General features: G+C 47.6%; 1 protein-coding gene and 1 long non-coding RNA gene across 5 annotated transcripts in view; one reads left to right on the top strand and one right to left on the bottom strand.

Moving 5' to 3' along the window:
• The window catches only part of LOC143809504 (uncharacterized), a 72,535-nt gene extending 60,772 nt beyond the window's left edge, over window positions 1-11,763 (bottom strand). For both annotated transcript variants that reach the window (XR_013222295.1, XR_013222294.1), the window contains exon 1: window positions 11,530-11,763. This is a non-coding gene — a long non-coding RNA (uncharacterized LOC143809504). The remainder of the gene's footprint in view (window positions 1-11,529) is intronic.
• LOC143806264 (connector enhancer of kinase suppressor of ras 2-like) overlaps window positions 1-27,909 on the top strand; it is a 585,904-nt gene that overhangs the window by 191,438 nt on the left and 366,557 nt on the right. The window lies entirely within an intron of this gene.

Below are 27,909 nucleotides of genomic sequence, written 5' to 3' on the forward strand. Positions count from 1 at the left end.
ATCTACTCCTTCGGAGATCCCTGCGTTTTTGTCGGATTATAGGGATGTTTTTGAGGAGCCTAAGCTCAATTCGCTCCCTCCCCATAGAGAGTGTGACTGTGCTATAGAATTGATTCCTGGCAGTAAGTTCCCTAAGGGTCGTTTATTTAATCTGTCACTGCCAGAGCATACTGCTATGCGGAATTATATTAAGGAGTCCTTGGAAAAGGGACATATTCGTCCATCTTCGTCCCCTCTGGGAGCAGGTTTTTTTTTCGTGGCAAAAAAAGATGGTTCCCTGAGGCCTTGTATAGATTATCGCCTTCTGAATAAGATTACAGTCAAATACCAGTATCCATTGCCATTATTTACTGATTTGTTTGCTCGCATTAAGGGGGCTAGGTGGTTCACTAAAATAGATCTTCGTGGTGCGTATAATCTGGTGCGGATAAAACAGGGTGATGAGTGGAAAACCGCATTTAATACGCCTGAGGGCCATTTTGAGTATTTGGTAATGCCTTTTGGACTCTCCAATGCTCCGTCAGTCTTTCAGTCCTTTATGCACAATATTTTCCGTGAATATCTGGATAAGTTTATGATTGTGTATTTGGATGATATTTTGGTGTTTTCTGATGACTGGGAGTCTCATGTTCTACAGGTCAGGAAGGTGTTTCAGGTTTTGCGGGCCAATTCTCTGTTTGTGAAGGGCTCAAAGTGTCTCTTCGGAGTCCAGAAGATTTCTTTTTTGGGGTACATTTTTTCTCCTTCTACTATTGAGATGGATCCCGTTAAGGTTCAGGCTATTTGTGACTGGACACAACCTACATCTGTTAAGAGCCTTCAGAAGTTCTTGGGGTTTGCTAATTTTTATCGTCGGTTCATTGCTAATTTTTCCAGTATTGTTAAACCTTTGAGTGATTTGACTAAAAAGGGTGCTGATGTTGCTGATTGGTCTCCTGCGGCCGTGGAGGCCTTTCGGGAACTTAAGCGCCGGTTTTCTTCTGCTCCTGTGTTGTGTCAACCAGATGTTTCACTTCCTTTCCAGGTGGAGGTTGATGCTTCCGAGATTGGAGCGGGGGCGGTTTTGTCACAGAGAAGTTCTAATGGCTCGGTGATGAAGCCATGTGCTTTCTTCTCTAGAAAATTCTCGCCCGCCGAGCGCAATTATGATGTGGGTAATCGGGAGCTTTTGGCCATGAAGTGGGCATTTGAGGAGTGGCGTCATTGGCTTGAGGGTGCTAAACATCGCGTGGTGGTCTTGACTGATCACAAGAATCTCATTTACCTTGAGTCTGCCAGGCGTTTGAATCCTAGACAGGCTCGTTGGTCGTTATTTTTTTCTCGTTTCAATTTCGTGGTTTCATACCTGCCAGGTTCAAAGAATGTGAAGGCAGATGCTCTTTCCAGGAGTTTTGTGCCTGACTCTCCTGGAGACACTGGGCCTGCTGGTATCCTTAGGGATGGGGTAATATTGTCCGCCGTATCCCCAGACTTGCGACGCGCATTGCAGGAGTTTCAGGTGGATAAACCGGATCGATGTCCACCAGAAAGACTGTTTGTTCCGGATGATTGGACCAGTAGAGTCATCTCCGAGGTCCATTCTTCTGTGTTGGCTGGTCATCCTGGAATATTTGGTACAAGAGACTTGGTGGCCAGGTCTTTTTGGTGGCCTTCCTTGTCTAGGGATGTGCGTACCTTTGTGCAGTCTTGTGAAGTGTGTGCTCGAGCTAAGCCTTGCTGTTCACGGGCTAGTGGGTTGTTGTTATCCTTGCCCATCCCGAAGAGGCCTTGGACGCACATTTCCATGGATTTTATTTCTTATCTCCCGGTTTCACAGAAAATGTCCGTTATCTGGGTTGTGTGTGACCGCTTTTCTAAGATGGTTCATTTGGTGCCCTTGCCTAAGTTGCCCTCCTCCTCTGAGTTGGTTCCTTTGTTTTTTCAGAACGTGGTTCGTTTGCATGGGATTCCGGAGAATATCGTTTCTGACAGGGGATCCCAGTTTGTGTCTAGATTTTGGCGGACGTTTTGTGCCAAGATGGGCATTGATTTGTCTTTCTCGTCTGCATTCCATCCTCAGACGAATGGCCAGACGGAGCGAACTAATCAGACCTTGGAAACTTATTTGAGGTGTTTTGTTTCTGCTGATCAGGATGACTGGGTTGCTTTTTTGCCACTGGCCGAATTTGCTCTTAATAATCGGGCTAGTTCGGCCACGTTGGTCTCTCCTTTTTTTTGTAATTCGGGGTTTCATCCTCGTTTTTCCTCTGGTCAGGTGGAGTCTTCGGATTGTCCTGGAGTGGACGTGGTGGTGGACAGGCTACATCACATTTGGAATCAGGTGGTGGACAATTTGAAGTTATCTCAGGAGAAGACTCAGCAGTTTGCTAATCGCCGTCGCCGCGTGGGTCCCCGACTTCTTGTTGGGGACTTGGTGTGGTTGTCTTCTCGTTTTGTCCCTATGAAGGTCTCTTCTCCTAATTTCAAGCCTCGGTTCATCGGTCCTTATAGGATCTCGGAGATTCTTAACCCTGTATCTTTCCGTTTGGATCTCCCAGCATCGTTCGCTATTCATAATGTGTTCCATCGGTCGTTGTTGCGGAGGTATGAGGTGCCTGTTGTTCCTTCGGTCGAGCCTCCTGCTCCGGTGCTGGTGGAGGGAGAATTGGAGTATGTTGTTGAAAAGATCTTGGATTCTCGTGTTTCCAGACGCAAACTCCAGTATTTGGTTAAGTGGAAGGGTTATGGTCAGGAGGACAATTCCTGGGTGGTCGCCTCCGATGTTCATGCGACTGATTTGGTCCGCGCCTTCCATAGAGCTCACCCTGATCGCCCTGGGGGTTCTCGTGAGGGTTCGGTGACCCCTCCTCAAGGGGGGGGTACTGTTGTGGATTCTGTTTGCGGGCTCCCTCTGGTGGTTACTGCTGGTACTGGGTGACTTTGGTGGGTTGCGGCCTTTGGTTTCCATCTGTCCATCAGAGGCTGGGTGTTTCCTATTTTACCTGGCCTTTCTGTCATTTCCCTTGCCGGCTATCAATGTGTTCAGATGTGCTCTGTTTGGTTCCTGCCTACCTGCTCCCAGATCTTTCAGGATAAGCTAAGTGCTGATTTTCAGTTGTTTGTTTTTTTGTCCAGCTTGCTTAGAATGTCTCTTTGTTAGCTGGTTGCTCTAGTGGACTGAGGTTCTCCCCATGTGCCATGAGTTGGCACATGGGTTCTTGTAATCTCAGGATGGTTTTTTTGATTAGGGTTTTTTGCTGACCGCTCAGTCCCCTTTTGTGTCATTCTGCTTTCTAGTTTTCAGCGGGCCTCTATTTGCTAAAGCTATATACATCATCTCTATGTGTGTGCCTTCCTCTCATTTCACCGTCAATACATGTGGGGGGCAACTATATCTTTGGGGTTAATTCCTCTGGAGGCAAGTGAGGTCTTTGTTTTCTCTGCAGTACTAGTTAGCTCTTAGGCTGGCGCGTGGCGTCTAGAACCAACGTAGGCACGCTCCCTGGCTATCTCTAGTTGCGTTTGTCAGGCGTAGGGCAGCGGTCAGCCCAGGTTCCATCACCCTAGAGCTCGTCCGATATTTATTATGCTTTGCTAATCCTGTGCTATCCCTAGCCATTGGGGATTCATGACAGACCTCCGCAATCAGAGTTTCAACTTGACGCCAGAAGACCTGAATCCACGGACAGGACCACCAGATATGAGATCCAGAACCAATAGCCCCGCATCCCCTCCAGCAGAGAGGGGAAAAAGAGGGACCAAACCTGGCTAAGCGAGCAGGGGTTAAATACCATTGCAGCTGGATCTTTTTGGATTGCTCCAAGTGGCCTATACACGAGGAATATTTAGAGGGGTGCACCAACGCAAAGTGCCAGTCCTCTAGAGATGCATCAAAACCAAGAGAGGACTCCCAAGAAATCATAAAAGGAAGCTTAGCAGGAATATCATGGGATAAGAGGGCCTTATAGATAATAGAGATGCCATGGGGCACTAAAGTGGCCGGTCTAAAGAACCGGTGTGCTGAGTCCTCCGAGAGAGGCGGGGGGGCACCGAACAGCCGACGTGACCTGAGAAAACTGCGGAGTTGTAGATATTGAAAGAAATCTCTACCAGAGAGAGATAATCTACCTGCAAGGACCTCAAACGACATTAAGCCATCCGAGCCAAATAGGTCAGCCACCCGGTGCACCCCTTGCGCCCCCTAGGAGGAGAGAGAGGTGTGCCCAATAGCACTTTCCAAGGCCCGTAGGGAAACATAGTGATACATAAATAGGAATTGGGAAGAACAAACTGATGTCCACATTTTAGAGGCAGTCTTGATAGAGCGGAGAGTAGGGCCACGAGGAAAGACCCGGAGCAACCAAAGCTCCAAAAGTAATTGGAGAGAATTTCTGGGAGCGAAATGAGATTCAATGAGCACCCAGGGTAACCGCGAGTTCCCCTCCCACCAAAGCTTAAGAGGCTCCAAGATCGCCGCCCTATAATAAAACTGGATCAAGGGGACACCCAACCCACCCATAGAGTAGGGAAGGGACATTATTTGGCGCTTAATCCTGTGTGGCTTGTTATTCCAAATAAACCGATCTATGATCGACTGGAAAGCCGAGATAAATTTGGAAGGTATGAAGAGGGGCAGGCATCTAAATAAATAGATAATTTTTGGGAGAAATAGCATTTTAACGGATTGTATACGGGCCATCCACGAAAGTGAGGAGCTCGATAGCTGATCAATGCTCCTCCTAATTTCGGTGATAGTTTCCTCGCAATTAGAACGAACGATGTTATCCAACCTAGTTATCCGGACGCCCAGGTACGAAAACCCCATAGGGGCCCAAATAAACGCAAATTTAGATTGAATTTGAATTTGGAGGTCAGCCGGAAGGAAAAGGGGGAAAATAATGGATTTAGTCAAATTAAGTTTGTAATATGATACCGCCGAAAATTGGGATAAAATTGAGGTGATCGCGTTCAGTGAAGTTAAGGCCGAGGTACAAGTCAACACTACGTCGTCAGCGTAAAGTCCGATTTTGTGTTCAGTCTCTCCGACCCGCACCCCCTTAATATCAGGGCACTGTCTAATTAAGGCAGCCATAGGCTCCATGATCAGAGCAAAAATAAGGGGGGAGAGGGGACAGCCCTGACGGGTCCCGTTCAAAATCGGGAACGTCCGAGATTTAAAGCCGCCCGAGCAAACCGACGCGCAGGGATTCGAGTATAAAGCCATAATGGCCCTGGAAATCAGTCCTGTGAGCCCAAACTTCCCGAGCGTGAGCTCGATATATCCCCAGTGTACCCTGTCAAACGCCTTTTCGGCATCAAGAGACAGGAATACACTGGGGAGACCCTCCCCCTCCACCACATCTAAGAGATCAATCAGTCGTCTTGTGCCATCTCTGGTCTGCCTACCAGGGACAAACCCAACTTGGTCGGGGTGTATAAGGCTGGGGAGCACCGCTATCAATCTATTGGCCCAAATTTTAGCATAGATTTTAACGTCGCAATTCAGGAGGGCTATGGGACGAAAATTTCCCGGAGACGTTGTGGGCTTCCCCGGTTTAGGGAGGGTCGCGATGGAGGCCTCCAACCCCTCCGCCCTGATGCTACCAACAGACGCCCAGTTGTTAAATAAGCGAAGGAGAAAAGGGGAGAGGACAGAGAAGAATTGTGCATAGTAAAGAAAAGGAAAACCGTCCGGGCCTGGAGAGGAACATTTATTAGAGTCCCTGACAATTTGGGAAAGCTCAGACTCAACAATAGGAGAATTCAGAAAGGAAAGCTGTTCCGCACTGACCGAGGGAAGATTAGCTCTCTCCAAGAACGCCATAATTAGCTCCGGCGAGGGCTGAGGGACTCCCGGGTCAGAACTAAGATCATAGAGAGAGGAGTAGTACGAAGCAAACTCCTCCGCAATATGAATGGGATTGTAAACACGGGAACCATCAGATCCAAGCAGGAATGGAATCTTGGATTGAGCCTCTCTCCTCCTGACCCGCCTAGCAAGAACAGCACCCGCCCGATCCCCCATTGCATAGAATCTGGCCTTGGTTTTCCTCATGGCATTCTCAGCTCTATGTAGAAGTAATTGGCGGACCTTCATGCGAGTTTTAGAAAGGTCAGAAAAGAGCACCGGGTTAGGGGACATCTTATGTGCAGACTCAAGACGAGCTAGTTCGTCCAGGGCCGACTGAAGGGTCAAATTATATTTCCTCTTAGCTGTTGCAGCCATTTTAATAAAGCAACCCCTAGCAACCGCCTTGTGAGCAAACCAAAGGGTATCATCCCGCACATCTGGGGTATCATTGGTGGAGAAAAATTCTTGTAAGGCTCTCTCCATAAACTGGGAATTTAGTTGATTAGTGAGAAGATCAGTACTGAGACGCCAATGTGCGGGAGGCCTGACAGCAAGAGGGTCCCTCAAAGCAAGAGACACCGGGGCGTGATCTGACCACGTGATACTACCAATATCTGCCGAGATGCAGTGAGGGAGAGCCACATCATTCACCAGCACATAGTCAATCCTACTATAGGAACCGTGTCTGGGAGACATGAATGTGTAATCTCTCTCGCCACAATGCAGATACCTCCATATGTCATGCAGTTTATATGAATTGATTAGTGGCCCCGCCTCCTTCCTTGACAGGGAAGCGGAAGAGCAATCCAACACCTTAGACATTGGCACATTAAATCCCCAGCAATCAGTTTGTGACCATGTTGGATGTCCTGCAAAGTTTGAAAAAAACCCTCTAAAAATTTAAGTTGACCGGCATTGGGAGCATCAACTGACGCAATGGTATAGGGGGCATTATTAATCAGACAAATGACTACAATGAACCTACCCATCGGATCCACAATGGAACGGATCAGTTGGAAGGCATTGGCTTTGCTAAAGAAAATCGCTACTCCCGCCTTCTTTGACGAACCATTTGCAAAGAATTGATGTGGATATAAACCTGAATACATTCTAACATTGTCACATTCCAATAAATGTGTTTCTTGAAGACATATAATGTCCCGACGAGATTTACCTAGATGCCTCCAGACAATCGACCTCTTGCCCGGGGAGTTGAGACCATTTACATTAATGGAATACAACGAAACACTCATGATAAAACAGTATAAATAGACTTAGCCCATATTGAGCACCAATGAAATATGCACAAGAAGAAACAACAAGAGAGCTGCGGATCAGAACATGCGTAGGGGGGAACCAGGAGGGTGTGGGAGGGGGGAGGGAAAGACAAACAGAACATACAACACGAAGATTAGGACAACAAGGTCCATTCAGGCAAATCCTGAGTCCAGAAGGTGAAAATCAGAAAAAAAACAGTTCACCTATGGGGCAAAAATCTGAAATGCTGCAAACACTCCCAAAGGAGACCAACACAGCATATGAGATCAGAAAAAGAAAAAAAAAAAAAGATGCAAACCTCAAGAGAGGAATAAAAAAGAAAAAAAAATACCCAAATAGTGCGGGAAATAGCCAGGAACCAAAAGTTGTAAAATTCTTCAAGCGACCTCCCAGTCTGATGCAACACGGGCCTTGGGATTACGGCCACTCCCAGACCCAGAGGGACCCCTCGAGACTTGGGAACCAGGAGCCGGCAGGCCCCATCCCGCCAATGCAGACGCCGCGTGAGACGGGGTCAGGCAGGTCGTGATGGATCCATCTTTGCGGATGAGAAGCCTAGTGGGAAATCCCCAGTGATATGGAATGCCTTTTTCCCTGAGAACAGCCGTGTAGGGACCAAAAGCTTTACGGAGAGCCAAGGTACCCGGAGATAGGTCTGGGAAAACTGTGATGGATGCAAATCTTTCAGGCAGAGCCGGATTCTTCCTCAAAGCTTGGAGAAAGTTCTCTTTCATTTCGTAGAAGTGTATGCGGGCAAGCACATCTCTCGGGACCGAAGGCCCCAGACCAGTCAGCTTAGGGATCCTGTGTATGCGATCAATTATAATGTCCTTTGGGGCAAAATGAGGGAGAGCAGCCGCAACAAAATCCTGCAAGAAAGCTTTCAAGTCTCCCGGAAGGATAGATTCTCCAATGCCTCTAAGTTTAACATTGTTCCTTCTGGATCTATCTTCTAAATCCATAGTCTTGGCGTGGGTTTTAGAGAGTAGGTCTTGCAGAGACTCTTGAGCGTCCCATAATTCATTATGAGAGGAGATCAGCTCCACCATCTTGCGCTCCAAACGATCCGTACGGTTCCCCAGCTCCACTACCTCTCCTTTCAGTTCTGCCAGCATGGTGCGGATGTCTTCCTGAATGGAGGCCCTGAGATCTCCAAGCAAATCCTTAAGTAAAGCAGCAGTTACCGGGGCATCAGGAGAATGCGACGCTACAGCGTCGGAAACCGCACCGCTGGAGAGTGAGGAAGCGCCCGAAAGCGACGCCTGAGCGTTGCGTTGCGAGGAGCGGGAAGCTCTGGGTGAGGACGGCGCCATCTTGGGATCCTGCAGCAGCTGAGGAGAGGCCGCAAAGAAATCTACAATCCGCCTGGATGGGTCGCGTGCGCCGGCTCTGGACTTCCCCATACACTCACCGCCGCACCAGGGAGCGATGCCGGTATTATAGGAGACAGAGAGTCCGCCGGAAAGAAGGTATGAGCCGCTTTAAGGTTCCTGGACATGGAGCTCCTGCTCTGTGTGACCTACTCCATCTGCAGCTAGGCCACGCCCCCTCTTTTTCCTTTCTTAGCCTCCCCTTTCTTCTTCTTTCTAGTTTTATCACAGTTCTTTTTCTTCCTCTGCTTTTTCTTCCTTTTATCTCTTTTTTTCCTATCCTTTGCGCCCTCTAATTATTTTTCTATTCCATATCCTCTACCTTTTTCTTCTTTTTTATACTATTGTCTTCTTTTTCTTCATTTCCATCTTCTTCTTCTTTTTTGTTTTTACCATTCCTTTATCCTCTGCTTCTCCATTTTCCTTTCCTTTTTCTTATTTTTTCCTTCTTGATTCCGCAGTTTTCAGAGCTGCTCAGTGATGTCACCAGACATCTATCTAGTACAATCTATTTACACAAACATCAGCCGAATTACTATTGATGGATGAAGGTATCAGAGCTGCGTCTGCGCGGAACAATACATCAGCCCCAGTCAGAATAAATTATAAAATGAGATAAAGCCTGAGAAGAGCAGCAACAACTGTTACAATGTATCAGTGCAGGTGATCCTCTGTAATCTGAGCACAAGTGACTCTACAGAGTCTAAAAAAATATTTAGAAGTAGATGGTGGCCCGATTCTAACGCATCGGGTATTCTAGAATATGTATGTATGTATATAGCAGCCATATAATATATAGCACAGGCCACGTAGTATATAGGAGCCATGTAGTATATAGCAGACACGCAGTATATAACACAGCCACGTAGTATATAACACAGCCCACGTAATATATAGCACAGCCCACACAGTATATAACACAGGCCACGCAGTATATAACACAGCCCACGTAGTATATAACACAGCCCACGTAATATATAGCACAGCCCACGCAGTATATAACTAAGGCCACACAGTATATAACACAGCCCACGCAGTATATAACACAGGCCACGCAGTATATAATACAGCCCACGCAGTATATAGCAGCCACGCAGTATATAACACAGCCCACGTAATATATAGCACAGCCCACATAGTATATAACAGCCCACGCAGTATATAACACTGGCCACGTAGTATATAGCAGCCATGCAGTATATAACACAGCCCACGCAGTATTTAACACAGCCCCCGCAGTATATAACACAGCCCATGCAGTATATAACACAGCCCACGCAGTATATAACACAGCCCACGCAATATATAACACAGCCCACATAGTATATAGCAGCCACGCAGTATATAACATAGCCCATGCAGTATATAACACAGCCCATGCAGTATATAACAAAGCCCACGCAGTATATAACACAGCCCACGCAATATATAACACAGCCCACATAGTATATAGCAGCCACGCAGTATATAACATAGCCCACGGAATATATAGCACAGCCCACATAGTATATAACAGCCCACGCAGTATATAACACAGCCCACGCAGTATATAACACTGGTCACATAGTATATAGCAGCCACGCAGTATATAACAGCCCACGTAGTATATAACACAGCCCACGCAGTATATAACAGAGCCCATGCAGTATATAACACAGCCCAAGCAGTATTTAACTCAGCCCACGTAGTATATAACATAGCCCACGCAGTATATAACACAGCCCACGCAGTATATAACACAGCCCACGTAATATATAGCACAGCCCACATAATATATAACAGCCCACACAGTATATAACACTGGCCACGCAGTATATAGCGGCCACGCAGTATATAACACAGCCCACATAGTATATAGCAGTGTGGGCACCATATCCCTGTTAAAAAAAAATATGTAAAATAAAAAATAGTTATATACTCACCCGCCGGCATCCATCGAAGCTGTCCCGATGCACGCGCTGCTGCTGCCAGCTTCCGTTCCCAGTGATGCATTGCAAAATTACCCAGATTTCGCAATGCATCTCTGGGAACGGAAGCTGGCGGCAGCCGCGTGCGCATTGGCGGACAACAAAAGGTGAAAATAGCATTTTTTTTTTTTTTATTATTATTTTTAACATTAGATCTTTTTACTATTGATGCTGCATAGGCAGCATCAATAGTAAAAAGTTGGTCACACAGGGTTAATGGCAGCGTTAACGGAGTGTGTTACCCGCGGCATAACGCAGTCCGTTAACGCTGCCATTAACCCTGTGTCAGCGCTGACTGGAGGGGAGTATGGAGCGGGCGCCGGGCACTGACTGGACAGAAGTAGGGAGGGACTAATTCTCGGCCAGACTGTGCCCGTCGCTGACTGGTCGCGGCCTGGTGGCGGCGACCAATCAGCGACGCGGGATTTCTGTTACAGAAAGACAGACGTAAGTACCCCTTAGACAATTATATATATAGATTGAGAGTCCTCAGTAGTTGATACCTTTTAATGGCTAACTGAAAAGATGGTAACAAATTGCAAGCTTTCGAGACTACTCAGGTCTCTTCATCAAGCATAGACTAATACAAATTCTGAAGAATCACATATTTATACACAGCACAGCCCAGAAATAATGCCATAGATAAGACAGGTGACGTGAAGCAAAACTACCATTATGTGAGTGATAAACAGTTACGTCCATAAACATTGGAACAGTTCATAGATAAGGAGTGTGAATGTTTTATTGTCCTCTGATTGGGGTCTGGTTCTATGTTATGATGCCCCCACATGGTCTGAGGAGCAAATTCCTTAATTGATGTAAATGATGGAATCTTTGTACTCTAATATCCCACACCAGGATGGATTAAATGCCTGCTAATGTAGCGCCCCCACTGCCGCAGGGCCGTAGGGGCTACCCGGTACCGGGCCTCTGAGTCTCTGCTCTGGGGTTGTCACGGTGGCTAGGCCCGGTCCGTGACCCTGCCGAGGGGCGCACAGTGATAGATTTGGTGTAGATGGTGGTGATGAGGCTGTAGTGGTGCAGTGCAGTAAATAACGAGGACACCAGGTTGCAGTCTCTTTACCTCTTTACTGAAGATCTCTGGGTCCTCAGTCCAGAACACGGTTCACCAGGCTGCGCAAGTCCGGCCGGTCCAATAGCACCTCCAGAGTTCTCTTCACAGGTGGAAATCGGTGCCTTCCTTCTAGCGCTATGTGTTGTGGTCCTTCCCTGCTGTGCTTACAGAAAGTCCCCACAACTGTTGTGTCTGTTTCTTAAGTTCCCTCACAACTCGATTAGATGATGTTCTGCTAATCCTCCGTCCCTCCCTGTTGTTCTGGTTGGGACGGCACCCGTTTGACGGGTAGGCTCGGAGCTCTTCCGGGACCCTAGAGTCGCCCCTCTCCACAAGTTGCCCCCCAAGACTGCATAGGTGATTAAAGTTAGACAGCCCGCCTTAGACTGACTGTCCTGCCGCTGTTTGGAGTATTGCTTGAAGCTGAATGTTATGATACTCCCTCGGCGTTCCGGCCACCGGTAGTGCGCCTCAGTAGGATGTTGCTTCGGTCTTACAGCACGACTCCTACTGGTATTTCTCCTTTTGCGTGATCTCGTTTCTCACTCAGCACAATCTATCTCTCTTCTAATCCTTCCTTGGGCACCGCCGCTACCCGGAGCAGGCACGGTCCCGTTACGTTCGTTCAAGTTGCCAAGCCTCTGTCAGGATCCCACCCCTGACAGAGACCCTACTGTATCTTCCCCTACAACACCCTCTGCCACAAGGTGTTGCCTGGTTCCAACCCAGTCAGCTTTCTGATCTAACTTCCTGCCTGACCAGCAGTTTACCCACTATGGTGGGGAGTGGCCTAGTGAATAGAACCCTTAGCTCCCCCCGGAGGCCCGGCTGTGAAATGTATTGGTGTCTGTGATACCTGATCAGATGAACTCCTTCAGTGCCATCAGACGCACCATAGCTCCCCATAGTGGCGGAGCCACAGTACTGCAACGACCAGGACTCTGGGGCGCTGCACTCCCCCCTGGTTAAACACAGTACTCCGGGACTGAGAAGAAAACAACAATACAAGTCAGCAAAAAAGACATACAGTTTTGTTGAGTGCAATAACAATAAGTATACTTAAACAGAGCTTCCCTTTATGGGAGGTGAGGACACTTGAACGTTACAAACATGGTTAGATATCATAGCAACATGCTATAAATAACTTTCCTTACCCAACCGGGTATTCTACTAAGTGCAAAATTGTTGAACAATAATTTAACATTGCCTTTAAGGACATACACTCTGAATCCACTAAAGACCTTCCTATAATCACATTATAAGGTAATTTAACTTTTCCATTCTCCTTCTTTAAATCTGCAGGACCGCCTGTCCTAACGGCACCAGACCTACTGCCTCTCCTTTCTATGCAGGACCGCCCCGTTCAGCCCGGGCCTACTGCCTTTTCCACTACTATACACAGTATAGAGCATAACATTACTTTCAGTTTAAGAGCACTGAGCCATCTCTACATGACTCCTATGAGGACTCAGGGTTTACCTTCTATCCTAATTATCTATCAACGTTATCAACCATTTTCTTTATATAACATCAAACCTTCTCATTATCTTTCTCACTAACATGCATGCTGGACACCACGTCTACCCCTACGGGCCCACTGCATCCTTCTGCTATCTTTCACTTTTTCTTTTCAGAGAACATCATCAGCATTTCTTCACAATTAACTAGTTGAACACATATAACTTACTCATGTAAACATTATCATCACTTTCTTTCGTCAAAACATTATTGCTACCTGTCTTAAAGCAATATCATCGTTTATGTGCGACAAATGAACATCCCCTTTAAGAGGGGACCAAGTCTCTATGAGGTAGCGCGTCTTCTCAAGCTACCAGTCCATACTCAGCAAAGGTTCCAGTGTGGTAACTTCACAAAGAGTCCTTCTTTAAGTAAAACCAGTAGAGTTAACCCTGGACGGGTTTTAGCAGCAACATAAGAGAACTGTAACTATTTACATATATAAAGCATTATGCTTACTCATTTTTCGGGGAAGAAGGTGGTTTCCTCCCGGGCCTCACCAGACCAACGGGTCGTCCTGCTGGTTCAAGGAGCGGGTCCCGCCCCAGCAACGACAGGATCCCTCGCCGGGATGTTCTTTTCACCGAGGATCCTGCACGCCCCCAAGGTACATGGTGGGTCCGGGTTCCCCGCTGCTCCGCAGGGTCAGGTCCCGTTGCCTTTTCGGCGGGAGGCCCATCTGCAGACGTTGCAGCGGTGGCCTGAAGCGCGACGCACCGCTGGACACCCCGCGCCATCCAGCCAGCTTCGCCTGTTGCTCTCCTCCACCTGGTGTAGGTCACAGCATCACCTGGCTCCAGGTCGCGAGGGAATCTTCCTCCGCAGGGCTCTACCTCCTCCCGGTCCACGTGGACTTGTAGCGGCTCTCCGATCTCCTGTATAACCCCGCGTCCATGTCGGGGGTTGAAGGAGACCACTACACCCCAGTGGGACGAGGGGACCTCTGTAACGGTGGTCAGATCCACCTGGGTTGCCGGTTGTGGTCGGTCTCGCCATGCAGCCACCAAGCGCCGCAGGTGTTCGGCCTCTGGCATGATCTTCAGGCCCTGCGTCTGCAGCGCACTTTCAGCCGCGGCCGGGTTGGGAGGAGCAGGGGACACTGGAGACAAGTGGACCTCCGTGGGCTGGCCCAGCCGAGCGAGCACGCGGGCATCAGCCTCCAAGCGGCGTGCTATCCGGCAGGCCTCGGCTGCAGCCACACACTCCTCAGACGGTAGCAGGGGGGGTCGGCCCATCGGTGGCTCCGTGAGGGTCAGTCCCCGCAACGTTGGCGCGTCTGGGGCTATGTCGAGTGGCGCAGCCTCAGGCTGGATCGGGTCAGTCCCACGCGGTGTTCTTGGTGTCGCCATCTTTTCTCCTTCTCCAGTGTCCTCTTCCCGCGGTCTCTTTCGTGGGCGGCCCCGTCTCCATGGTCTCCGCCCTCCAAACAGGATCAGGAGGCGGACCTCAGCTGTTGACGGACACGTCCTCAGGACACAGAAATATTTAGACTGGGCGGCCATTGTTGTTCGGACTCTCCAGCTTGCCTACGCCCACTCCACGCCCCTTTTCTTCTCCTGCACTCTCCTCAGCGCTATAATGGCGGCGGATTTTGGCGGTAAATGGCACAGCACAGTCTTTGTAATAAAGTACAGTCCTAGCACAATAAATCTCAGTCCCAAGGCACACATGACCTGATTCTTCAGGCTTAAGTAGATCCTGTTCGTGACGCCAAGTTGTAGCGCCCCCACTGCCGCAGGGCCGTAGGGGCTACCCGGTACCGGGCCTCTGAGTCTCTGCTCTGGGGTTGTCATGGTGGCTAGGCCCGGTCCGTGACCCTGCCGAGGGGCGCACAGTGATAGATGTGGTGTAGATGGTGGTGATGAGCCTGTAGTGGTGCAGTGCAGTAAATAACGAGGACACCAGGTTGCAGTCTCTTTACCTCTTTACTGAAGATCTCTGGGTCCTCAGTCCAGAACACGGTTCACCAGGCTGCGCAAGTCCGGCCGGTCCAATAGCACCTCCAGAGTTCTCTTCACAGGTGGAAATCGGTGCCTTCCTTCTAGCGCTATGTGTTGTGGTCCTTCCCTGCTGTGCTTACAGAAAGTCCCCACAACTGTTGTGTCTGTTTCTTAAGTTCCCTCACAACTCGATTAGATGATGTTCTGCTAATCCTCCGTCCCTCCCTGTTGTTCTGGTTGGGACGGCACCCGTTTGACGGGTAGGCTCGGAGCTCTTCCGGGACCCTAGAGTCGCCCCTCTCCACAAGTTGCCCCCCAAGACTGCATAGGTGATTAAAGTTAGACAGCCCGCCTTAGACTGACTGTCCTGCCGCTGTTTGGAGTATTGCTTGAAGCTGAATGTTATGATACTCCCTCGGCGTTCCGGCCACCGGTAGTGCGCCTCAGTAGGATGTTGCTTCGGTCTTACAGCACGACTCCTACTGGTATTTCTCCTTTTGCGTGATCTCGTTTCTCACTCAGCACAATCTATCTCTCTTCTAATCCTTCCTTGGGCACCGCCGCTACCCGGAGCAGGCACGGTCCCGTTACGTTCGTTCAAGTTGCCAAGCCTCTGTCAGGATCCCACCCCTGACAGAGACCCTACTGTATCTTCCCCTTACAACACCCTCTGCCACAAGGTGTTGCCTGGTTCCAACCCAGTCAGCTTTCTGATCTAACTTCCTGCATGACCCCCAGTTTACCCACTATGGTGGGGAGTGGCCTAGTGAATAGAACCCTTAGCTCCCCCCGGAGGCCCGACTGTGAAATGTATTGGTGTCTGTGATACCTGATCAGATGAACTCCTTCAGTGCCATCAGACGCACTATAGCTCCCCATAGTGGCGGAGCCACAGTACTGCAACGACCAGGACTCTGGGGCGCTGCACTAATTCTTCCTGGAAAACACAGGGACTGATGCTGATTCTGTGGTGAAACTGATAAAATTCATCCTCACCCACAATTACTTTGAATTTGACAACAAGATCTAGCTACAGGAGACTGGCACAGCAATGGGATGTAAAATGGCCCCGCAGTATGCAAATCTTTTCATGGCCAAGCTTGAAAGTGTATCAGAAGCCAATCGACCGTCCAACATACCTTAAATGGGACAGTTTCCACCCAAAACACATAAAAAACTCTATTGTCTACAGCCAAGCCATCAGATACAATCGTATGTGTTCCAACCCCATGGATAGGGATGAACACCTTGGTGGCCTCAGAAAGACCTTTTTGAATCAGGGCTACCATCCAAGAACAATTGAAAACAAGATTACAAGAGCAACTAGAATATCAAGGAATCACCTGCTACATTACAAAGCTAAAGAAGAAAATAACCGGGTGCCTCTAGTGGTTACCTACAATCCAAATCTGGAGGTGCTGAAAGGAAATTACAACGTTTACTTCAAAAAGATACCCGATTATAATCCACTAGATGGTGGCCCGATTCTAACGCATCGGGTATTCTAGAATATGCATGTCCACGTAGTATATTGCCCAGTGACGTAGTATATTGCCCAGTGACGTAGTATATTGCCCAGTAACGTAGTATATTGCCCAGTTACGTAGTATACAGCACAGAGCCACATAGTATATTGCACAGCGACGTAGTATACAGCACAGAGCCGCGTAGTATATTGCCCAGTTACGTAGTATATTGCCCAGTGATGTAGTATATTGCCCAGCGACGTAGTATATTGCCCAGTTATGTAGTATATTGCCCAATGATGTAGTATATTGCCCAGTGACATAGTATATAGCACAGAGCCACGTAGTATATAGCACAGAGCCACGTACTATATTGCCCAGTGACGTAGTATATAGCACAGAGCCTCGTAGTATATTGCCCAGCCACGTAGTATATTGCCCAGTGACTTAGTATATTGCCCAGCGACGTAGTATATAGCCCAGTTACGTAGTATATTGCCCAGTGACGTAGTATATTGCCCAGCCACGTAGTATATTGCCCAGTTACGTAGTATATTGCCCAGTTACGCAGTATATTGCCCAGTGACGTAGTATATTGCCCAGTGACGTAGTATACAGCACAGAGCCGCGTAGTATATTGCCCAGTGACGTAGTATACAGCACAGCCATGTAATATATAGCACAGAGCCACGTAGTATATTGCCCAGTGACGTAGTATACAGCACAGAGCCACGTAGTATATAGCACAGAGCCACGTAGTATATTGCCCAGCCATGTAGTATATTGCCCAGCCACGTATGTCACAGGTTAAAAAATAAAAAATAAACATATACTCACCTTCCGAGGGGCCCCTTGAAGTTCTGTCGCCTGTGTTCGGTTCAGGCGGCAGCTTCCGGTCCGAGGGTGTGATGACGTCGCGGTCACATGACCGTGACGTCACGGCAGGTCCTTCTCGCGCAGGTGCGCAGGGCCTGTGATGACGTTGCGGTCACATGACCGTGACGTCATGGCAGGTCCTTGTCGCACACCAACCCTAGCACCGGAACCTGCCGCTTGCATAGACCGGTCACCGGAGCGTCGGAAAGGCGGCGGAAGGTGTGTATATAATGATTTGTTATTTTTTTTAAATTATTATTAGATGTTTTTACTATTGAGGCTGCATAGGCAGCCTCAATAGTAAAAACTTGGTCACACAGGGTTAATAGCGGCGGTAACGGAGTGAGTTACCCGCGGCATAACGCGGTCCGTTACCGCTGGCATTAACCCCGTGCGAGCCGTGACCTGGCGGAGTATGGAGCGGGCGGCAGGCAGTGACTGCAGGGGAGTAGGGAGGGACTAATCGGACTGTGCCCGTCGCTGATTGGTCGCGGCAGCCATGATAGGCAGCTGGCGAGACCAATCAGCGAATGAATATCCGTGACGAAAGTTGCCGACAGAAAGACGGCAGTACCCCTTAGAAAATTATATATATAGATTTTTTCCAGACCCCCCACTACTGTGTTTTAGGCAGCCCCCAAATCTAAGAAGCATCATTGTCAGAAGCTCCCTGTCCTCTCCAACAGCTGCAGGTACCTTTCCTTGCAACCAGAAAAAATGTAAAACCTGTCCATGTATAATGACCACGGACAAGATAAAGATCCCCAACTCACATCAGGACTACAAGATACCAGGTACATTCAGCTGCGTCACTTCTAATGTGGTGTACCTAATTATTTGTACTAAATGTCCAACTGGGGGTCTGTATGTGGGGGAGACAGGGCAGAAACTGAGAACAAGGAAGAACTCTCGTCGCCACACAATAAGAGAAAAAAGAATGGATCTACCTGTGGCCAAACATTTCTGTCTCCCTGGTCATAGCACCATGGGCATGAAATTACTTGAATTAAACAGTAATTTCAAATCTCAGAGAGACAGAAGAGTTTGGGAGTATAAGCTGATGACGACCTTTGATACTCTCAGTGCAGGAATGAATGTGTTGCATGGATTTATGTCTTTTTACATCAATTAAGGAATTTCCTCCTTAGCCATGTGGGGCCATCAAAACAGAACCAGACCCCAATCAGAGGACAATAAAACATTCACACTCCTAATCTATGAACTGTTCCAATATTTATGGCCACAACTGTTTATCACTCTCATATAATGGTAGTTCTGCTTCATGTCACCTGTCTTTATCTATGGCATTATTTCTGGGCTATGTTGTGCATAAATATGTGATTCTTCAGAATTTGTATTAGTCTATGCCTGATGAAGAGACCTGAGGAGTCTCGAAAGCTGCAATTTGTTACCATCTTTTCAGTTAGCCATTAATAGGTATCAACCACTTAGGACTCAGTTCTAAATATTTTTCTATCTACTGGCTAACACGGTACCAAGATATACAGTTAGGTCCATATATATTTGGACACAGACAACATTTTTCTAATTTTGGTTATAGACATTACCACAATGAATTTTAAACAAAACAATTCCGATGCAGTTGAAGTTCAGACTTTCAGCTTTCATTTGGGGGTATCCACATTAAAATTGGATGAAGGGTTTAGGAGTTTCAACTCCTTAACATGTGCCTCCCTGTTTTTAAAGGGACCAAAAGTAATTGGACAGATTAAATAATTTTAAATAAAATGTTCATTTCTAGTACTTGGTTGAAAACCCTTTGTTGGCAATGACTGCCTGAAGTCTTGAACTCATGGACATCACCAGACGCTGTGTTTCCTCCTTTTTGATGCTCTGCCAGGCCTTCACTGCGGTGGTTTTCAGTTGCTGTTTGTTTGTGGGCCTTACTGTCTGAAGTTTAGTCTTTAACAAGTGAAATGCATGCTAAATTGGGTTGAGATCAGGTGACTGACTTGGCCATTCAAGAATATTCCACTTCTTTGCTTTAATAGACTCCTGGGTTGCTTTGGCTTTATGTTTTGAGTCGTTGTCCATCTATAGTATGAAACAACGACCAATCAGTTTGGCTGCATTTGGCTGGATCTGAGCACACAGTATGGCTCTGAATACTTCAGAATTAATTTGGCTGCTTCTGTCCTGTGTCACATCATCAATAAACACTAGTGACCCAGTGCCACTGGCAGCCATGCATGCCCAAGCCATCACACTGCCTCCGCCGTGTTTTACAGATGATGTGGTATGCTTTGGATCATGAGCTGTACCAAGCCTTCGCCATACTTTTCTCTTTCCATCATTCTGGTAGAGGTTGATCTTGGTTTCATCTGTCCAAAGAATGTTCTTCCAGAACTGTGCTGGCTTTTTTAGTTGTTTTTTTTAGCAAAGTCCAGTATAGCCTTTTTATTCTTGATGCTTATGAGTGGCTTGCACCGTGCAGTGAACCCTCTGTATTTACTTTCATGCAGTCTTCTCTTTATGGTAGATTTGGATATTGATACGCCGACCTCCTGGAGAGTGTTGGTCACTTGGTTGGCTGTTGTGAAGGGGTTTCTCTTCACCATGGAGATTATTCTTCTATCCTCCACCACTGTTGTCTTCCGTGGGAGCCCAGGTCTTTTTGCATTGATGAGATCACCAGTGCTTTCTTTCCTTCTCAGGATGCACCAAACTGTAGATTTTGCCACTCCTAATATTGTAGCAATTTCTCGGATGTTTTTTTTTTCTGTTTTCGCAGCTTAAGGATGGCTTGTTTCACCTGCATGGAGAGCTCCTTTGACCGCATGTTTACTTCACAGCAAAACCTTCCAAATGTAAGCACCACACCTCAAATCAACTCCAGGCCTTTTATCTGCTTAATTTAGAATGACATAACGAAGGGACTGCCCACACCTGTCCATGAAATAGCCTTGGAGTCAATTGTCCAATTACTTTTGGTCCCTTTAAAAACAGGGTGGCACATGTTAAGGAGCGGAAGCTCCTAAACCCTTCATCCAATTTTAATGTGGATACCCTCAAATGAAAGCTGAAAGTCTGAACTTCAACTGCATCTGAATTGTTTTGCTTAAAATTCATTGTTGTAATGTCTATAACCAAAATTAGAAAAATGTCGTCTCTGTCCAAATATATATGGACCTAACTGTATATCTTTCCTATATTCTACAGAGTCTGATACTTTAGTTTATGGACACTTCCCCATCTGGTAACACCCACATATTGATACATTTCTAGCAGGAATAACAGGGGAACAGCACAACATCAAGTTCTACAAACAGAAGCTCCAGAATTGTTTTACTGTGAGAAATATAAATATTTAGTAAAACGGACAAATCAGGAGAGAAGATAAATAAATCCCTTCAAGTAAAATAAATTGACCATTGCTTAGATGTGAAAATGTATCCACAACTGATACATTTCTTGCAATATTGGTCTTTGTTTTTCGGTGACTTTCTGCAGATTTATGATATGAGTTCATTTGGAGAGTGACTGATAAATTATGATCTGTATATAATGTCTGTCTGATGCGGTCCGTAACTTACTTTTCTCGAATGATTTTGATTGATTCCTGCTCTGGTGGATCGTTAGGTTGCGAGGATAATTAGAAGAGGATGTGGAGAGCTTGGTGAGATTACCATAAATTGTCTTCTCTCCTCTCGGTGTAATCCCAGGAAACGCCATGTTATCACCGCACCGCACGCACTGGAGAAGTGCACACGTGATGCAGCGCGCAGGCGACGGTCACACGAGGCGACTTCTACACTGGTCCCGTGCCAGGCGTGGGAATCGGAGCAAGAAGCCGGACGCATCAGATCTTTAGGTCCCACTCCCAGCATCCTCCCTTCAATCAGCCGAAGCCCACGAACCGCCCTGATGCCGCAAAGACCCTTCTGTGCTCTCACTGCATGAAACGTATAAACGGGAGCAAAAATATGCACACCCTGCATAAACATATATAATGCAAAAGTATCTGCCCCCCCAAAAAAGCTGAATGCATTGTATAAACAGTGCAGACTGCGGAAATGCTAACACCCCCTAGTCCAGATCTTCGTGTTGCCCCCGACATTCGCCTTGTTCGCCCCTTGTCCCACAATGTATTATCCAGACTCTAGCAGGAATCTGCAGGAGAAGAAGGAGCACAAATCTGTGGATCCTTATTCTCGTTGTCGCCTCTTCAGCTTCTTCTCACAGGTTTCATGTCGTTGCCAACGGAAAAGGAGAAAATCGATATTTTTGATAGATCTTAAAATTCCAATTTCCTATTGATAGAAGATTTGATGTCGCTGCTCAGTAGAGAAGGATCAGAAGAAATCGTCAGTGTCAGGAGGCAGAAAGACATGAAACCGCCGACACTTAAGGGAACGTGTTGTCTGTGGTGTTACATAGGACTGCAGGTGACATCTACTACATTATCTGTACTCAGAGAGTGACCACTGTGTTATCTGTGGTGTTACATAGGACTGCAGGAAACATCTGCTACATTATCTGTACTCAGAGAGTTATCACTGGGTTAAAGGTGGTGTTACATTATCTGTACTCAGAGAGTGACCACTGTGTTATCTATGGTGTTACATAGGACTGCAGGTGACATCTACTACATTATCTGTACTTAGAAAGTTATCACTGTGTTATTTGTGGTGTTACATAGGACTGCAGGTGACATCTACAACATTATCTGTACTCAGAGAGATATCACTGTGTTATCTGTGGTGTTACATAGGACTGCAGGTGACATCTACTGCATTATCTGTACTCAGAGTTATCACTGTGTTAAATGTGGTGTTACATAGGACTGCAGGTGACATCTACTACATTATCAGTCCTCAGAGAGTTATCACTGTGTTATCTGTAGTGGTACATAGGACTGCAGGAAACATCTGCTACATTATCTGTACTCAGAGAGTTATCACTTTGTTATCTGTGGTGTTACATAGGACTGCAGGTGAAATCTGCTACATTATCTGTACTCACTGTGTTATCTGTGGTATTACATAGGACTGCATGTGGAGCGGCCCCCAAACGCAGGGCAGCGGGGTACTCGGTACCGGGTCCCTCGCTCTCGGTTCTAGGGGTGTCACGGTGGCCCGACCCGGTCAGTGGCCCTGCTAAGGGGCGCCCAAATAAAGGTGTAGGTGAGAGTTTGTCAAGTGTTCGTGGCGCTACCTGTGGTATTCGGTCAGAGTGACCGACGCTGCTAGGGGTCCGCTGGGGCGATGGAATAGCAGCTAGATGTAAATTACCACAGGTGAAGTATGTCCCCAGGGCTTCCCTTGATGAGTAGATGGTAATGGTGTAGGTCGCAGTATATGACGAGGACACAGGGTTGCAGTCTCTTTACCTTTTTACTGAAGGCTTCAGCATCCACAATCCAGAGCACTGCTAACAGGGCTGGCTGAGACCGGCCGGTCCGAAGACACATCCAGAGTTCCCTTTACAGGTGGAAATCAGTAGCCTTCCTACTAGCGCCTGGGTGTTGTAGTACTTCCCTGCTGAGCACCACGGGATAGTCCTCACAACTGTCGTGTATGTTTCTGTTCTTTCTCTCCGTCCCCCAGATGATATGGATAGGACGCACCCGTATGACGGGATAGGCCTGGAGTTATTCTGGGACCCTAGAGACTCCCCTCTCCCACAATTGCCTCCGTTGTCTTCATTAGGTGTAAAGATGAGACAGCCAACCTAGAATTAACTGCCCTGCCGTAGTTTAAAGTAATGCGTAGACCCTATTACTTCCTCGGCGTTCCGGCCACCGGCTACGCGCCTCAGTAGGATGTTGCCACGATCTTAAGGCACGACTCCTCCTGGTTCTATCTCCTTTGTGCTGTGATCTCGTTTCTCACTTCTCCACAATATACTTCGCTTTGTGTCCTTTCTTAGGATGCCGCCGCAATGAGGTGCAGGCGCAGCTCCGTAACGATCTGTCTCGTGCTAGGCCGCTGTCAGGAACCCACCCAGGGCCGGACTGGGACTAAAATTCAGCCCTGGCATTTGAAGTCACACAGGCCCACTTGTCACATGGTGACTGTATAATATCTTTGTACACTTGTAGGCTACAAGAAGTGAGGGGAGTGTAACACGACTATATAACATATAATTACAGCTGTATCCAGCATTACAGCTCAGTCCCCATAGAATGTAATACAGCACAGCCCCCATAGACTATAATACAGCACAGCCCTATAGAATGTAATGCTGCACAGCCCCCATAGAATGTAATGCAGCACAGCCCCCATAGAATGTAATGCAGCACAGCCCCCATAGAATATAATACAGCACCCCATAGAATGTAATGCAGCACAGCCCCCATAGAATGTAATGCAGCACAGCCCCCATAGAATGTAATGCAGCACAGCCCCCATAGAATGTAATGAAGCACAGCCCCCATAGAATGTAATGCAGCACAGCCCCCATAGAATGTAATGCAGCACAGCCCCATAGAATGTAATACAGCCAGCCCCCATAGAATGTAATACAGCCAGCCCCCATAGAATGTAATGCAGCACAGCCCCCATAGAATGTAATGCAGCACAGCCCCCGTAGAGTGTAATGCAGCCAGCCCCCGTAGAATGTAATACAGCCAGCCCCCATAGACTATAATACAGCACAGCCCCATAGAATGTAATGCTGCACAGCCCCCATAGAATGTAATGCAGCACAGCCCCCATAGAATGTAATGCAGCACAGCCCCATAGAATGTAATACAGCCAGCCCCATAGAATGTAATACAGCCAGCCCCCATAGAATGTAATGCAGCACAGCCCCCATAGAATGTAATACAGCCAGCCCCCATAGACTATAATACAGTACAGCCCCATAGAATGGAATGCAGCACAGCCCCATAGAATGGAATGCAGCACAGCCCCATAGAATATAATGCAGCACAGGCCCATAGAATATAATGCAGCACAGGCCCATAGAATATAATGCAGCACAGGCCCATAGAATATAATGCAGCACAGGCCCATAGAATGGAATGCAGCACAGCCCCATAGAATATAATGCAGCAGAGGCCCATAGAATATAATGCAGCACAGGCCCATAGAATATAATGCAGCAGAGGCCCATAGAATGGAATGCAGCCAGCCCCATAGAATATAATGCAGCACAGGCCCATAGAATGGAATGCAGCACAGGCCCATAGAATGGAATGCAGCACAGGCCCATAGAATACAATGCAGCACAGGCCCATAGAATACAATGCAGCACAGGCCCATAGAATATAATGCAGCACAGGCCCATAGAATATAATGCAGCAGAGGCCCATAGAATGGAATGCAGCCAGCCCCATAGAATATAATGCAGCAGAGGCCCATAGAATATAATGCAGCAGAGGCCCATAGAATGGAATGCAGCCAGCCCCATAGAATATAATGCAGCAGAGGCCCATAGAATGGAATGCAGCCAGCCCCATAGAATATAATGCAGCAGAGGCCCATAGAATGGAATGCAGCCAGCCCCATAGAATATAATGCAGCACAGGCCCATAGAATGGAATGCAGCACAGCCCCATAGAATATAATGCAGCAGAGACCCATAGAATGGAATGCAGCCAGCCCCATAGAATATAATGCAGCAGAGGCCCATAGAATGGAATGTGTTATGACCCCAATGGCGAGGGTCTCAGAGGAACATGGAAGTCTGCAGAATACAAAAATCCAGCTCATAGGGCAGTGGTAACTGGGTTGACCATATATCTACTCCTAACGCCAACACTAGAAGTAGCCGGGGATCATTCCTACGTTGATTCTAGATGACACGCGCCAGCCGGAGAATCTAGCTACCCCTAGTAGAGGAAAACAAAGACCTTTCTTGCCTCCAGAGAAGGGGACCCCAAAGCTGGATAGAAGCCCCCCACAAATAATGACGGTGAGGTAAGAGGAAATGACAAACACAGAAATGAACCAGGTTTAGCACAGAGAGGCCCGCTTACTGATAGCAGAATAAAGAAAGGTAACTTATATGGTCAACAAAAACCCTATCAAAATCCACACTGGAAATTCAAGAACCCCCGAACCGTCTAACGGTCCGGGGGGAGAACACCAGCCCCCTAAAGCTTCCAGCAAAGGACAGGATATAGATTAGGAACAAGCTGGACAAAAATACAAAACCAAAACAAATAGCAAAAAGCAAAAGGCAGACTTAGCTGATATAACTGGAACCAGGATCAGTAGACAAGAGCACAGCAGACTAGCTCTGATAACTACGTTGCCAGGCATAGAACTGAAGGTCCAGGGAGCTTATATAGCAACACCCCTAACTAACGACCCAGGTGCGGATAAAAGGAATGACAGAAAAACCAGAGTCAAAAAACTAGTAACCACCAGAGGGAGCAAAAAGCAAATTCACAACAGTACCCCCCCCTTAGTGAGGGGTCACCGAACCCTCACCACGACCACCAGGGCGATCAGGATGAGCGGCATGAAAGGCACGAACTAAATCGGCCGCATGAACATCAGAGGCGACCACCCAGGAATTATCCTCCTGACCATAGCCCTTCCACTTGACCAGGTACTGAAGCCTCCGCCTGGAGAGGCGAGAATCCAAGATCTTCTCCACCACGTACTCCAACTCGCCCTCAACCAACACCGGAGAAGGAGGCTCAGCAGAAGGAACTACAGGCACAATGTACCGCCGCAACAAGGACCTATGAAATACATTGTGAATAGCAAACGACACAGGAAGATCCAGACGAAAAGATACAGGATTAAGGATTTCCAATATCTTGTAAGGCCCAATAAAACGAGGTTTAAATTTGGGAGAGGAGACCTTCATAGGAACAAAGCGGGAAGAAAGCCATACCAAATCCCCAACGCGTAGTCGGAGACCCACACCGCGGCGGCGGTTGGCAAAGCGCTGAGCCTTCTCCTGTGACAACTTCAAGTTGTCCACCACATGATTCCAGATCTGCTGCAACCTATCCACCACAGAATCCACCCCAGGACAGTCAGAAGGCTCCAGATGACCCGAAGAAAAGCGAGGATGGAAACCAGAGTTGCAGAAAAAAGGCGAAACCAAGGTGGCGGAACTAGCCCGATTATTAAGGGCAAACTCAGCCAACGGCAAGAATGTCACCCAATCGTCCTGATCAGCAGAGACAAAACACCTCAAATAAGCCTCCAAAGTCTGATTGGTTCGCTCCGTCTGTCCATTAGTCTGAGGATGGAAAGCAGACGAAAACGACAAATCAATGCCCATCCTACTACAAAAGGATCGCCAGAACCTGGAAACGAACTGGGATCCTCTGTCTGACACAATATTCTCAGGGATGCCGTGCAAACGAACCACGTTCTGGAAAAACACAGGAACCAGATCGGAAGAGGAAGGCAGCTTAGGCAAGGGAACCAAATGGACCATCTTGGAGAAGCGATCACATATCACCCAGATAACGGACATGCCCTGAGATAGCGGAAGATCAGAAATGAAATCCATGGAGATATGTGTCCAAGGTCTCTTCGGGACAGGCAAGGGCAAGAGCAAACCACTGGCACGAGAACAGCAAGGCTTAGCTCGAGCACAAGTCCCACAGGACTGCACAAATGACCGCACATCCCTTGACAAGGAAGGCCACCAAAAGGACCTGGCCACCAGATCTCTGGTGCCAAAAATTCCCGGGTGACCTGCCAACACCGAGGAATGAACCTCGGAAATGACTCTGCTGGTCCACTTATCCGGAACAAACAGTCTGTCAGGTGGACAAGACTCAGGCCTATCAGCCTGAAATCTCTGCAACACACGTCGCAGATCCGGAGAAATAGCTGACAAGATAACTCCATCTTTAAGAATACCAACAGGATCAGCGACTCCAGGAGCATCAGGCACAAAGCTCCTAGAAAGAGCATCGGCCTTCACATTTTTTGAACCTGGTAAATACGAGACAACAAAATCAAAGCGGGAGAAAAACAATGACCAGCGGGCCTGTCTCGGATTAAGGCGTTTAGCAGACTCGAGATACATCAGATTTTTGTGATCAGTCAAGACCACCACACGATGCTTAGCACCCTCGAGCCAATGACGCCACTCCTCAAATGCCCATTTCATGGCCAACAACTCCCGATTGCCCACATCATAATTTCGCTCGGCAGGCGAAAACTTCCTAGAGAAAAAGGCACAAGGTTTCATAACAGAGCAACCAGGGCCTCTCTGCGACAAAACGGCCCCTGCCCCAATCTCCGAAGCATCCACCTCAACCTGAAAGGGAAGTGAGACGTCAGGCTGGCACAAAACAGGCGCCGAAGTAAACCGGCGTTTCAACTCCTGGAAAGCCTCCACGGCAGCAGGAGCCCAGTTAGCTACATCGGAGCCCTTCTTGGTCATATCCGTCAAAGGTTTCACAATGCTAGAAAAATTAGCGATAAAACGACGGTAGAAGTTAGCGAAGCCCAAGAACTTCTGAAGACTCTTAACTGACGAGGGCTGAGTCCAATCAAGAATAGCTCGGACCTTGACTGGGTCCATCTCCACAGCAGAAGGGGAAAAAATGAACCCCAAAAAGGGAACCTTCTGCACACCAAAGAGACACTTTGAGCCCTTGACAAACAAAGAATTTTCACGCAAAATTTTAAAGACCAACCTGACCT

Source organism: Ranitomeya variabilis, chromosome 2 (assembly GCF_051348905.1).
Source record: "Ranitomeya variabilis isolate aRanVar5 chromosome 2, aRanVar5.hap1, whole genome shotgun sequence".
Lineage (NCBI taxonomy): Eukaryota > Metazoa > Chordata > Amphibia > Anura > Dendrobatidae > Ranitomeya > Ranitomeya variabilis.